Source organism: Felis catus, chromosome B2 (genome assembly GCF_018350175.1).
Source record: "Felis catus isolate Fca126 chromosome B2, F.catus_Fca126_mat1.0, whole genome shotgun sequence".
In the NCBI taxonomy this organism is placed as follows: domain Eukaryota; kingdom Metazoa; phylum Chordata; class Mammalia; order Carnivora; family Felidae; genus Felis; species Felis catus.
Window position 1 is genome coordinate 149,629,279 of NC_058372.1, and position 13,017 is coordinate 149,642,295.

The following is a 13,017-nucleotide window of genomic DNA, read 5'->3' on the forward strand; positions in this document are numbered from 1 at the left end:
GCTTTCGCCTTGAAACTCGCCGCCTGTGCCTCAGTTTCCCCCACTGTACACAGGACAATAGCAACAGCGTCTGCTCCCAGGGCGGCTCAGGGGACCGAATGGTTGAAAGACAAAGTGCTGGAAATAGGTGGGTCTCAGAGAACATTCCGGAGGCTTCCCTGCTGCTCTACCTTCAGCCCCTGTGTGTCCCAGGCAGATACGAATCCTCTCTACTTCCCTCAGCCCCTGTGCGTCCCCCTGATGGACCTACTAGCAGGAGCCACCACCGTGGTCCTATCAAGGGCATCCGAGCACAGGCCCTTTATGCAGCCTATGTCATTTACTGCACAAAACTATTATCACACCCACTAAGAGATGAGAACTAAGACCCAGAGTCTTAGTAATCAGGTAATCAGGGTAATCGTTAACTGAGGCCACACAGCATAGCCGGGACTTGAAGCCAGCCTCTCCGGACCCCAAAGCCTGCATTAGCCATTAGCTCCTGGGCGCCAGTGTTTGACCCCCTTCCACGGGGCAGGACCTACTCCCTTGTCCTGACGGCTCCTCAGGATCTGAAACCTGTCCTTCCCCCAACCCCCATTCCTGGACACTGGTGATGCCTGCCGTGGAGTCTTAGGAGCAGAGCGTCCGCCCTCCGTGCACGACAGTCAGCATCCCGTGGACAGGTGGATAGGCACACGTATGTGCCCAAATATGCCAAGAAAGCAAATAAATCCTCCGTTGTCCTCTGCACAGCCGACCAAATTTTCTTTTGCTCTCAGATTTTCTCTTCTCAGGAGGAAACCCAAAATCTATACTCCAGGGGGACTTGTAGAAGGCATGACCCTCTCTGAGCCCAGTCTCAGCGTCCCCAGGGAGCACCATCCATCAGACAGATGCGTGGTAACGAGTAGGTGGGGTGTTCTCTGCAACCCGGGGAACCACAGGTCGTCTCCACACGGTGCCCGTGGCAAGGCCACTGCGGTTATTGTTCCTACCACGGAACGATTTTTACTGGTGTTTCCTCGTGTCTGGTGTCCGTGGCCAAACTGTGTGGAGAACCATACACGTCACTCAGAGTATCAGAAGTTTTGCATCGTTAGCCCGTGGGTTTGGATAGACCCCAGTCCGCACACAGCAGGAGGCTAACAATTTATATGGTAAACATGTTAACAGTAAGAAGGTTACTGTCATAGCTAGAAACCTGAGAATAGATTTAAACCAAGGATTTTAGAACTAAACCGCTTAGCTAATATTTCCCGGAGACTGAGTGCGAGGTCACTTAAGGCTGACGCTTGGGTTGATTAGCTTGTTTCCAGCAACATGGAGCCTTCTGACTTAATTAGCCGTGAGTGGGCGTCATCCCCACAAGACCGTCCCGTATGTGGAACAGATTTTCACTGAAGAGTTCTTGTGGTGCGCTTACGAATTACTAGTCTCTCCTTCTGAACGGATGTTTTCTCCCTGAAATACCACAGATGAGCCGTATTTCCTTGTTGCTGGCATTTAACTGTTCTATCTGGACCTTAGGTTAGGAGTCTGCTCCACATCTCACGAACCCGTCTCAGTCTTGGGAACAGGTCCGTGCTGGCGAGCCATTGTCTCCTCTCAGGGCAGGGGGGCTCTCAAAGTTCAGGTACAAGTTAATAAAAGACATGTCTTATGGAAACAAAAAATATATATAGGTTAGGAACGAGCTTCTGTGTCCTGAGTGCTACCAGTGAAAATCCCCAGGTGTGGGGCTGGGCGCGTCCTCGGATGGGGTGGGAGCAGCCGTGGTGATCAGACAGGCTTTCCTGGTCTGCAGTTGGGAGGTCTCTGGTGACCCTTCTCTGCGCCCGTCCAACAGGGACACAAGGATTGTGTAAACTCATGGGCTGCTGTGACAACTTCTCCGAAGTCTACCTCATGCTGTCTAGCTGTGGTTTGCAAGGGTTCAGGAAGAAGGGCAGTTTTTGTTCTCAGTGATTCCAAGTCAATTAAAAAAAAGGGAGAACATTGGAAACCCTAGTTTAGAGAATCGTAGCCCAGATATTCCAGATATTTGAAGAAACCGGAAGAATTCAGGACCCAGCCTGGTGTTGTAGGCAAACAGCAAACACTCAGAGACAGTTAATCAGAACTAGAGTCTAACGTCCACAAAGATGTGTTACTAAAACATAATTTTTTTCTCTCTAAAATCGCCCCGTTTCCTTCAAAGATAGTAGGGGCAGAGGGCTGGCCGCCCCAAGATGGGCCACTTTGATGTGAAGATCATTTTGAGTCGAAGGCAATCGAGACTCTACGGGCTCACGAGAAACTTTTCCCTTCCTTAACTAGAAGAATCTCAGTTGGGTGTCTTTCCCAGAGTAAGGGTTATTACTAATGATTAATTTTATCCGAGTGACCCGTGTGTGTGGCAGGGCAAGCGTCTAATCACCAAACCTCTGCTCTTTTTATCCCCCTGTCGGCTGCATTGCTTCCCTCTGACGTCCCAGACGCCCACACCTCGCTTTACCTGGCTGTCTCTGGAATTTCTAGGTCCGTGTGGACTCCTCGCATGTGCACTACTAAATTAGATTTTCTCTTGTGAATCTGCCTCTTGTCAACTTGATTCTTAGTCTGGCCAGAAGGACCTTGGAGGGGACGGGAATTCTCGCTCCCCGACAACAGTCAAATGAAGACTAATTTGTGCATAAAATAAGTCGTTGCAGCAGACTTGTCCTCATTATTTTCGTAAACACAGCAAGAATGGTGGGTAAGTATACAGGTGTGTGTGTGTGTGTGTGTGTGTGTGTGTGTGTGTGTTAATCACGCTTTGCTGGAACTTTTCATAAGGAATTTCAGATCAAGCCTCTAACAGCCTCTGAAGGCTGAGAAGCTAACAAAATACTTGCCATGAGACTCGTCTGCAACCTGGGCATTTGGTTACTTCTCAAGATTCCCCCAAATATCCCCAGGTTCCTGAGCCTGTCAGGAAGGGACCCTCCTTACTCACTTGGTAAATCTTTGGGAACGCTGTAAGCAAGGTGCCAGGTCGCTATTTCCAAGAGGCTTAATTGCCTCCCTAAATTCAGCCTTAGTTCCTTCAAGCTGTCTGGTTTCATCTGAGTCTATGCGTGTCTGTCTTGACTATGACATTCCAGTCAAAGCCTTGGGCTGGATTTTGGGCAAGGGGACTTCCATGGACATTCGTATTTTTAAATGACGTTTATTTATATATTTTCAGAGACACAGAGAGAGAGAACACAGACAAGCAGGGGAGGGGCAGAGAGAGAGGGAGAGATAGGGAATCCCAAGCAGGTTCCGCACTGTCAGCATAGAGCCTGACTCGGGGCTCACACCCATGAACCGTGAGATCATGACGTGAACCCAAATCAAGAGTCGGATGGTTAACTGACTGAGCCGTCCCCCAGATATTTTAAAAATACAAATGTCTGTATTTTTAAAACGGCCTCTTTTCCCTTTTTTTTCTTCAATCTTAGGAACGGGGAATAATGGAGATTACAGTTCCCAGAGGGCTTACACTACTGCTGAGATAAATAAGGGAGACTCGGGGATTGAAGGAGGGTGAATCGTTTCTGGTTTTGCAAAGATTTATAGAATCGGGACAGTTGCCTTGAAGGAGCTGCACTGCATCATAAGTGACAGGCCTCCAGGTTGCTTCTGCCCTGGGCACACCGTTCTCACTCTGACTTCGGGGAGACGACCTTACAACATCCCTATCAGGCTTTGAGTATCAGCGTCGGTCTGGCCAGCTCTTGGGTCCCGTCACGGAGCCGCACTGCCCTGGTGTGGTAGGAGGAGGCTGGATTCCAGTGCCTTGTCTCCCGACACCTTATCTGAAGGGCAAGAAAGCAGAGCAGGTGGGAAGTACGTTTCAGGAGTTGGTAATGTTGAGCTCCATTTGGTCACGAGATTGCAGTAAGTGTCTTGTCGGTTTCTTACATAAGTGGTTATCTTGTCCGTGTTCTTTTGGAGGCTTCTAAACACCAATCAAAATACGCATCCCACTCGGTGGTTTAGTTTAACATCCGGGTCTCTGTCCTTGGGTGTGCAAACACACTAATTAGGTATTTCAGAGGATCCTTATTCAGGCCATTTGAGTGCCAAAGTCATCCTCAGTGTAATTTCCCATTTATTCAGAAACTTGCAAGTGTGTGATCCGTGTGGATGAAACATGAACCTGCTGGCCTGTTGGGAGGTGTTCTCCATCCCGGGTCTCCGGTTGTGATGGTCTGTCTCCCATCCTAGCGGGTTTGATGGCCCGCACCCCCAAAAGGGTTTCATGGTGGACCGGTGTGCTCATTCGAGCCGTCTCACCCCTCCAGGTATCACCCTGGAATCAGCTGAGGGCACTTTGGGTCTTGGTTTTCTCTCGGTTTACCTTGCTAGATGGAAAGGGCTGGAAATGCTAAGTGGCCAGACTCTTATGCACCCCACACAGCAGCTAAATTATTCGCACGGGACTGCCGACCGGCCTTAACGTCTCCAACAAAAAGAACTGGCTGGGTCCCCTGCCTTCGGGATTCATTCCGAATCTCATCTGTATAACCAAGGCATCAAGCATCCAAACTGGCAATATTGTGAAGCATTTTTAAGTTCTGGGTTGAGGATTCTTCCCTCCAACCGGCCTGTAATCTGTGCTTTACACAGGATGGCTTCCCGAGAAGGCGGTGGCTCTTCCGGGGTGGTTTCATAGTCGCCAAATTATCCACTAAAAAACAAGCCAGACTCGCAGAAGGGTAGTGAATGCTCTGTCCCTTGTCTCACTGAGGACGGGAGCCCAGGAGGCAGGATTTCAGGGGGATCTGAGGAGTGCCTAGGGCTCGTCGGGTGCGGGGAGTCTGTGCAGAACAGGGCAGGGGTCCGCGTGTCTGCGAGCGGTTCTCCACGGGGGACACATGCGTCACAAGGGGCCATCTGTTCAGCTGTAGAAATTAAGGTTTGCCCATTTCCATGGAGGCATGAGAAAGACCATTCGATCGTCTTAGTACATTATGTTTCCGTCGCATCTGATTGTTCAAGAATATTGTGTGCTCGCCTCTGCTTACCCGGTTTTCTGGTTCTTCCTGGTTCGCGTTTCTCCCTGAGGTCGCTTGAGAGGGTCAGGGCGGGGCTGACCTGCCCGAGAAAAGCGTGGAGGAAGGAGGACAGTCCCTTCTGGCTCTCCCGCTTACCTCTTCAATTTCTCCCTGTTTCCAAGTTTAAAGACACTTCTTTGCTGCTGTCTCATAAATACAGTATTTTTCTTGAAACAAAATCCACACAAAATTCAGCATCTTAAATGTTTTACAGTGTAAAATCCAGTGTTTTTAGTATATTCACAAATGAGTGCAACCGTCATCACCATCTAACTCCAGAACGTTTCCATTGGCCCAAAAGGAAACCCCACCCCTCGTGCTCCCCCGCCCCCAGCCCCTGCTGACCTCCCCTCTACCTTCTGTCTCTGTGAATTTGCCTGTTGTAGGCGCCTCGGACAAGTGGAACCCTTCAGTACCTACTTTTTTGTATCTGGCTTATTTGGCGGACGAACGGTCCTCGAACCCCACCCACGTGGCAGTTTGCTATCTCGTTCGAGTTTCTGCGACAAAATACTGTAACGGGGCGGCCTAACCACCAGGCACTTGTTTCACAGGTCTGGAGGCTGGAAGTCAGAGAAGATGCTGCCACTTCGGTTCCCGGCGAGCCCACTTCCGGCTTGGTCGATGGCCGTCTTCTGCTGGGTCCTCACACGGTAGAGAAAGTCATGTCTCTGGGGTCTCTTCTAGGGTGACCTTTTCAATCGATGGGGCCTGGCCAATTAGATCACAGATAGTTCCTGCGCAGACAGATCAGATATCTAGTTGTGGGAGCTAAAACAGAGTATTTCGGGGAAGTTACAGGTCTCACCTTGCTACTGGTGCCACCCAGCCCAAAGACACCATCATCGTCCCCCAAACCACTGCAGGGGCCACGCCGGTCTTCTCATTCCTTTTAACTCCAGCAAGTAGCCAGGGTGCTCTTCCAAAAACACGAATCGGATCGCGTCTCACCAGGGCTCCGTGGCCTTTAGTAGCACACGGCAAATACAACCCAAACTGCTTAGCCCACGTCGGGTAATGTCTAAAATGGCCGCTCTGTCTCCAGCCACGTTTCTTTCCACTCTCTGCTGCAAGTTGGCTGATCCGACCAGATGGCTTTTCCTAGAGCAGGCCATGTTGGCTCTTATGTTGGCTCCTAAAGTGCTCCCGTGTTGGCTCCTAGAGTGATCCCACACTGGTTCCTAGGTGCTCCCATGCTGGCTCCTAGAGTGTTCCCAAGCTGCCTACAAGAGTGCTCCCGCACCGGCTCCTGGAGTGCTCCCATGCTGGCTCCGAGGTGCTCCCATGCTGGCTCCTAGAGTGCTCCCATGCTGGCTACAAGAGTGCTTCCGCACCAGCTCCCAGAGCGCTCCCACACCGGCTCCTAGGGTGCTCCCACAGTGGCTCCTAGGATGCTCCCGCGCCAGCTCCCAGAGGGCTCCCACGCTGCCTGGCCGTCGTGTGGAGCATCTTTCTCCTCAGACATTCACGTGGCTCCTACTCCTCCCTGCTTCCAGTCGTTGCTCAAACGTCAGCTTCCCAGAGAGAGACCTTCTCCCACTCCCTCAGTCTGGCATCAGCACCCTCTGTCCACTCTCCACCCCCTTCACGTGCCCCTCTGCTCCTTCTTCCTTTCCTGCCGTTATGTTACACGTCTATTTCTTTCCTGTTTTTCTCCTCTGCTAGAATGTACGCTCCTGAGGGCAGGGAGGTTTTGACTTCTTTAGCTTGATATGCCTGGGAAAAGAAAAGAAAGGAGATACAGCAGAATGCTTTCATTCATGACCTTGGGGGAGGCAAAGATCTCCTACATAAGATGCACAAGCCAAAAATGGTGAGCAGGAAGGACAAACAAAGATAAATTGGGCTGCGTTGAGGCTCAGGACTTCTGTCCTTCCAAAGACACCGTTTGGAGGCGTGTTAAACAAGAATAACAGCGAGTCACACGGGGGATGATAGTTGCAAACCATGCCCCACAAAATAACCCATATCCTGAATATAAAAAAAATCTGCAAATCGTGAAGAAAAAGACAACTCAGTGAAAATATGGGTCAAAACCCTGAACGGGTTCTTCGCCAAGAGGATATCCAAATGGCCAGGAAGCACGTGAAGTGCCTCAATTCGCTCATCATCAGGGACATGGGTGTTAAACCCGCAGTGAGGCACCATAGCACATCCCCTGGAACAGCTGCATGGGAAAGGCAGCATCAGGTGTTGCTGGGCCCATGGGATGCTGCACGTCTCACACACTCCCGGTGGCAGATAAATCAGTGCAGGGGCCTGGGGACGTGGTGAGCGGCGCCCATCAAGGAGGATGGATACGCGCACGGGACATGCGGTATTACTCTAGACGTATCCCCAGCATAAATGGGTTCACACGTTCGCCAAAATGTGTATGAGAATATTGACGCAGTGCTATCCACAACAGGCAAGTGCCGGGTAAGCCAGTGCGTCCCCGTCACACAATGGAACGCCACGCAACAGAGCAAATGAACGATTATTGTCCACAAAAACGTGAATCCATCTTACAAACGTAAGATTGAGCAAAAGAAGCTACACGTTCATAAGTCCACTTAGATTTAGAAAAAGTTCAGAAGAGAAGAAAACTAATGGCATTAGAAGGGAGGATGATGGTTACGCCCATGGGGTGGGGTCCACAGTGAGACAGGGGCTTCCGACTTGGCTGCTTACATGAGCTGACACTTTGTGTATTTTCTGTATGCATGTCATACTTTAATAACTTTTACTTTTGAAAACCCTCCCACAGGGGTGCCTGGGTGGCTCAGTTGCTCAAGCGTCCGACTTCGGCTCAGGTCATGATCTCACTGCTGGAGTTGGAGCCCCACATCGGGCTCTGTGCTGACAGCCTGGAGCCTGGAGTCTGCTGCGGATTCTGTCTCCGTCTCTCTGCCCCTGCCCTACTTGCGCGCTCTCTCTCTGTCTCTCTCTCAAATATAAAATAAAACATTAAAAAAATTAAAAAAAAAACCCTCCCACAAAGAAAACACAAAGCCCGGATATTTTGTAGTTGAGTTCTACAAAACATCCCCAGAATACCTAATTTCGATATTACATGAAGACTTTTAACAAACAGAAAAGGAAGGAAAATATTCCGATTTACTTCATGATACATGGATAACCTTGATTCCAAAGCCAGATGAGGACAGTATAAGAAAAGAAAGGCACAAATGTGCAAAAACGTAACACAAAGCATTAGCAAACCAAATCCATACATCTCTGTTCACAGCCGGGCTCTCACAAGTGAGAGCCGGGACAAGTGAGACACATTCACGGTCAAGACGTGCAAGAACTGGAGTAGAAGAATCAAATTTATCATTTGGAGACATGATTATCAATATAGGAAACCCAGAAGAATCAACAAAGTGTCAACGACCAGATATACAACATTGATTGCATTGTTATGCAGTAAAAACGTACTTTGAAAATATAATTTGAAAGGCGTATCATAGCAACAACAATGAAAATTAAGGTACCTGGGTATAAACTGGACAAAATGTGCAAGAACTTTCTGTAGAGAATACAAAACTGAGCTGAAGACCTTCGTGAGGAAGGAAGTGCACAGAGTGACAAGCCTGCTCGCCTGCTCAGGGCTGGGAAGATGTGACCGGGCGGGGGAGCCACCCGGACTCCATGCTGTCTAGACACAGTGTCAGAGGGCCTTTTGGGGGAAATTGCCTGGCTGACTTTTTAGAAGAGCCAAGACTCAGGAAAAGCCAAGCCCAACTCTGACAAAGAACAACCAGAATGGGGAGATCTGCTCCCCAAATGTCAAGACTAGATGGGCCATCTTTTTATTGTTACTTGATAAATTCGACCGCATTCAATAGTTACTGCTGAAGAAGTGAGAAAACAGCCCACATAGTAGAAGAAAAGATGTAGAAAAAAAGATGTGCATGATAAAGGATTAATATCTGAAATGCACGTGAAAAGCTCCTACAAATGAATAACAAAATGGGAACGCAGGAGAAAAATGGGCAAAAGGCATGAAGCGGCATTTCCTAGAAACAGAGACACAATAAACACCAACAGTGTCCACCCTCACAGGGCACACAGGAAGCAGGAGGCCGGTTCATCCCTGGGCCCTCTCTGTGCCTGGGGACCCGGCAGGTCCGGAGAAAGAGCTGCCTCTTCTCAGGTCGGTTTTGGCCACGTTGGGTGTAGGCTTACAGGTGGGGGCAGAGTGTGGCCTCCCTGGGCAGTGACGGGCTCCAGCCAGGCCCACTGACTGGACTTTGGACAAAGGCGCAGTGTGGCTCCTCATTCCCAGGGTCCCCAGCAATCTCAAGGCCATCTCTGGAGTCATTATCTTTTCTCCCTTTTGTGGAAAGTTAGAGTGATAGTCCCATCCGGGGATGTCGATGTCAGAAATCATCAAGTGCTGTTATGGGCTGAACTGTGTCCCCCTAAATGTATATGTTGGAGTCCTAACCCCTAGGACCTGAGAATGTGACCGTATTCGGAGAGGTGGCCTTTACAAAGGTGATGAAGGTAACATGAGCTCACTGGGCTGGGCCAGCGCCCAATGTGACCCGTGTCCTTACAAGGAAAGGAGGTTGGGACACAGACAGGCATGGAGGGAGACCACTGTGGACACGGGGAGAAGATGGCCGTCTACACACCAAGGAGAGAAACCTCAGAAGGAGCCAGCCCCGCCCACGGCTGGATCTTAGACTTGGAGCCTCCAGGAGCAGGAGACAATAAATGTCTGTCGTGTAAGCCGCCTGCTGTGGGGTGCTTTGTTATGACAGCCTCCCAAGATTAACATTCGTTGTGCGCCTGTGTATGTGAAGCTTTGCATCAGGCGTTTCCAGATTCCTTAGCTTGCTGCACCAAAGGATCCTTGAGGGTGACTTTGCAGTAAAGTGACCAAGCAGAAATAGTGATGAAGAGTAGAATTTTTTCCCACTCTCCCGGCCCTCGGGCTGGTTTAAGTCCTACGTAAAAGGATTCAGAGATTCCCTTTCAATCACTGCATCTTTCAACAGCACAACAAGCGTGGGTCTTGGGGTTGAGCGGCCAGGAGAGGGGACCGAGAACTCGGTCGTGGATGGTGGGAACATCTTGGCGACAGGAGGAAGGCCACGCGGTCGGGAACGTCCCCACCAAAAGAGCGGCAGGTGCACGTTAAAGCTGTGTTCTCGAGAGAGACCGTGTTAGAGGGGAAGCCATCCAAGCGATGAGAGGTTCGTTTGAGGCTAATTGGGCTCACAGCCCTTCCAGGGTCTCAGAGACCAGAGCAGATGCTGGGGACTACGCTGTAACTTAAGTGACGAAAGCCAGGCCCCCGTCTGCGATATTGGCCCACCGTCTGAGTGTGTTAACAACAGCCTGGGGGGCTGTGTGCGTCTTTTCAAAGCTCAGTGCAGGCAGCTCGTAAGTGGTGTTCGAGGAGCCTGAGCGGAGAGCTGCAGCCGAGGCGGGCTGGGGGAGCAGGGGGGCTGCAGGGCAGAGGCGTGCAGGGGTCTCACAGGCTCTGGGTGCCCGCCAGTCCTGTGCTGAGAACTTGATTTCCCAGGAACCCTGGTGCTGGCAATGGAGCACCCTGGACGCGGGAAGCAGATATTTCTGTCACGACATCGCCGTTCTGATTTAGGCAACCGCCTCACGTCTGCTTGGGGTGAGTCGCTTCTGCAGAGCCCGAACACCTGCAGGTCAAAATGCAGAATTCCTGTACTGGTAACGGGGCGGCGGGGTGGGGGTGGTTCGCTCTGGTCCGCTGACGCCCCACAAGGACACCGGCCCCCTGACCGGTCCTGCAGGAGCAGCCAACCCCCTGCTCTGCCTTCAGCAGCCCGGGAACCCCAACAGCAATGAGAAGCTTTAAGACCCAGAAACTGAGGGTTTGTTTGTTTTTTTTTTTCATAACAGGAAAATCATGAAGGTCACTCCGAGCCTTGTTTGCAAAGCAGGCTGGTCCATGATAAAGGCCTTCTTTTTTGTTTTTAATTTTTTTAACATTGATTTATTTTTGAGACAGGGAGAGACAGAGCATGAACAGGGGAGGGGCAGAGAGAGAGGGAGACACAGAATCCGAAACAGGCTCCAGGCTCCGAGCTGTCAGCCCAGAGCCCGATGTGGGGCTCGAACTCACGGACCACGAGACCATGACCTGAGCCGAGGTCGGAGGCTCAACCGACTGAGCCACCCCGGCGCCCCAGGCCTTCTTTTTTAATCTCCTTTCTTGGCCTAGTTAAAAGAAAAACAAAACACAAAAGCCCGTGAGCATGAACCACAGACCCTGCAGCGTCTGGGAGAACGCGGGGAGAAGTGAGCAGATGGCAGGGGCTCCGGGAGAGGAGGGGCGGTGGCGCCCGCGTCCCAGCAGCTGGCCGCACCCCTGGACGGGGCGCCAGGGCAGGGCTGGGCCGGAGAGCCGCGTTTCAGGGCGCTGTGAGCGGACGCATGCTTGCCCTGCCAGAGGCGCAGAGGTGCCAGTTCCCCAGCCCCGCCCGGTAGGGACGCAACCCAGGCAGGTGACAGATTCCCGACGTGGGGCCGAGAGCGACGGGAGCGCGGGGCTCCGGAATGGGAGGCGTTTGGATTGCCGCCTGCAAAGATGACCGATCACAAGCGGACATCCTTTCTGGTCCCGATCTTTGCAGCCATAAAAACCGTGAGTCGAAAACAGCGGCAGGGAGGTCTTCCTCCAGGGTTTATGCCTGGACGGCCGGTCCGGCTGAGTGCCATGGTCCTTTTCGGCAAAGGCGAGTTCACTTGTTAGGAAGAAACGCTTCAAACCGTTCCCTCTTCCGACATTTGCAGGACCTTCCATCCGAGAGGGGTTGTGACCCCCAGCGTTCCGCATCTTTTCCGAGCCTCTGCGCCTTCCGCCCTTCTGTCTACGCAGCTCATCTTTTGCAAAAGCAGCGGCAAAAGTTGTTAGAGTTTTAGGATCGGGGCATGTCTGTTGTTTAACGCAGCCATTATTAAAAATTAAGTTGTAAAAATTTTCAATCACGTAAGTTAGGTTTTGAGTGAACAGCGACACAAAACGTGTCCTTTGCTGCGATTCTCCGACACGTCCGTGTCCGTGGTTCTGAGCACGCTCACACGTGGGTGTCTGTGGGGAGACGGTCGAGGGACCGCTACGCATCCGTCCCAACCGCGTGCTCAGGGCGCGCTGGCCTCTTGACATCAGCCACGAGCCGGCTCCGCAGGGACTGGCCCGCGCTACAGCTTCCGGCCGGGTTTGTGATTCTGCCTCTTGTCCGGACTTAGGAACGTGCCAGAGAAGGGTGAGCATCGCAGATTGCCACGTGGGCCGTGGAAGCACCTACGGTGCCCGTGCGGGTCAGAGCAGACCACGGATCAGGTCAACGACAACGACTTTACGGGGAAAGGAACAGACTGGCGTGTGATGTCACGAGTCAGACCACGGTCCCACAGAGTCCGACGCGAGCATCCCGTGGGAGTAAATGCGCTGTGAGGGATCTGTGACACCCTCCTGCGTCCTTTGTCATCAGATGTAAACCGTGTGTGACACACTCGTCAGACCATTAGACTTCCAACCAGCATAGGTGTTTTGTATGCGCACGTTGTTGGGAAAGGCGTGATTCGGTATTTATCAGCACGCTCTAGATACATACACGCGCAGACTAAAAACGCGTATGTGACTCAAACTCCTCTGATTCCAGCTACCAACACCCACGAAATGTACCATGACGGAGGGCAGGAGCCCCACGAACCGGGCTATGCCCCTGGGCCCTCTGTGCAGAGATCTCTGAGGTCTGGGACCCAGGCCACGCCCCGGGATTCTGACTCAGTACATCTGGGGGCCCTGCTGTCACCAGGGTCTCTGAGCGGAGCCACGTGCCCCGAAGGGCAGGCATCACCTCCTGATGGACAGTGAGTGTGTTAGTGGGGCTTCTCCAGGGAAACAGAGCCCGTGGAAGATTATACATATTACGAAAGGAGATTTATAGGAATTGGCTCACAGGACCGTGGGGGTGGAAAATTCCCACCATCTGCTGTCTCC

General features: G+C 51.6%; 1 long non-coding RNA gene across 1 annotated transcript in view; it reads right to left on the minus strand.

The window, feature by feature from the left end:
* Nucleotides 1-6,611: 6,611 nt before the first annotated feature.
* The window catches only part of LOC109500049, a 42,421-nt gene continuing 36,015 nt past the window's right edge, over nt 6,612-13,017 (minus strand). Inside the window, exon 4 of the long non-coding RNA XR_006598496.1 lies at nt 6,612-6,758. This is a non-coding gene — a long non-coding RNA (uncharacterized LOC109500049). The remainder of the gene's footprint in view (nt 6,759-13,017) is intronic.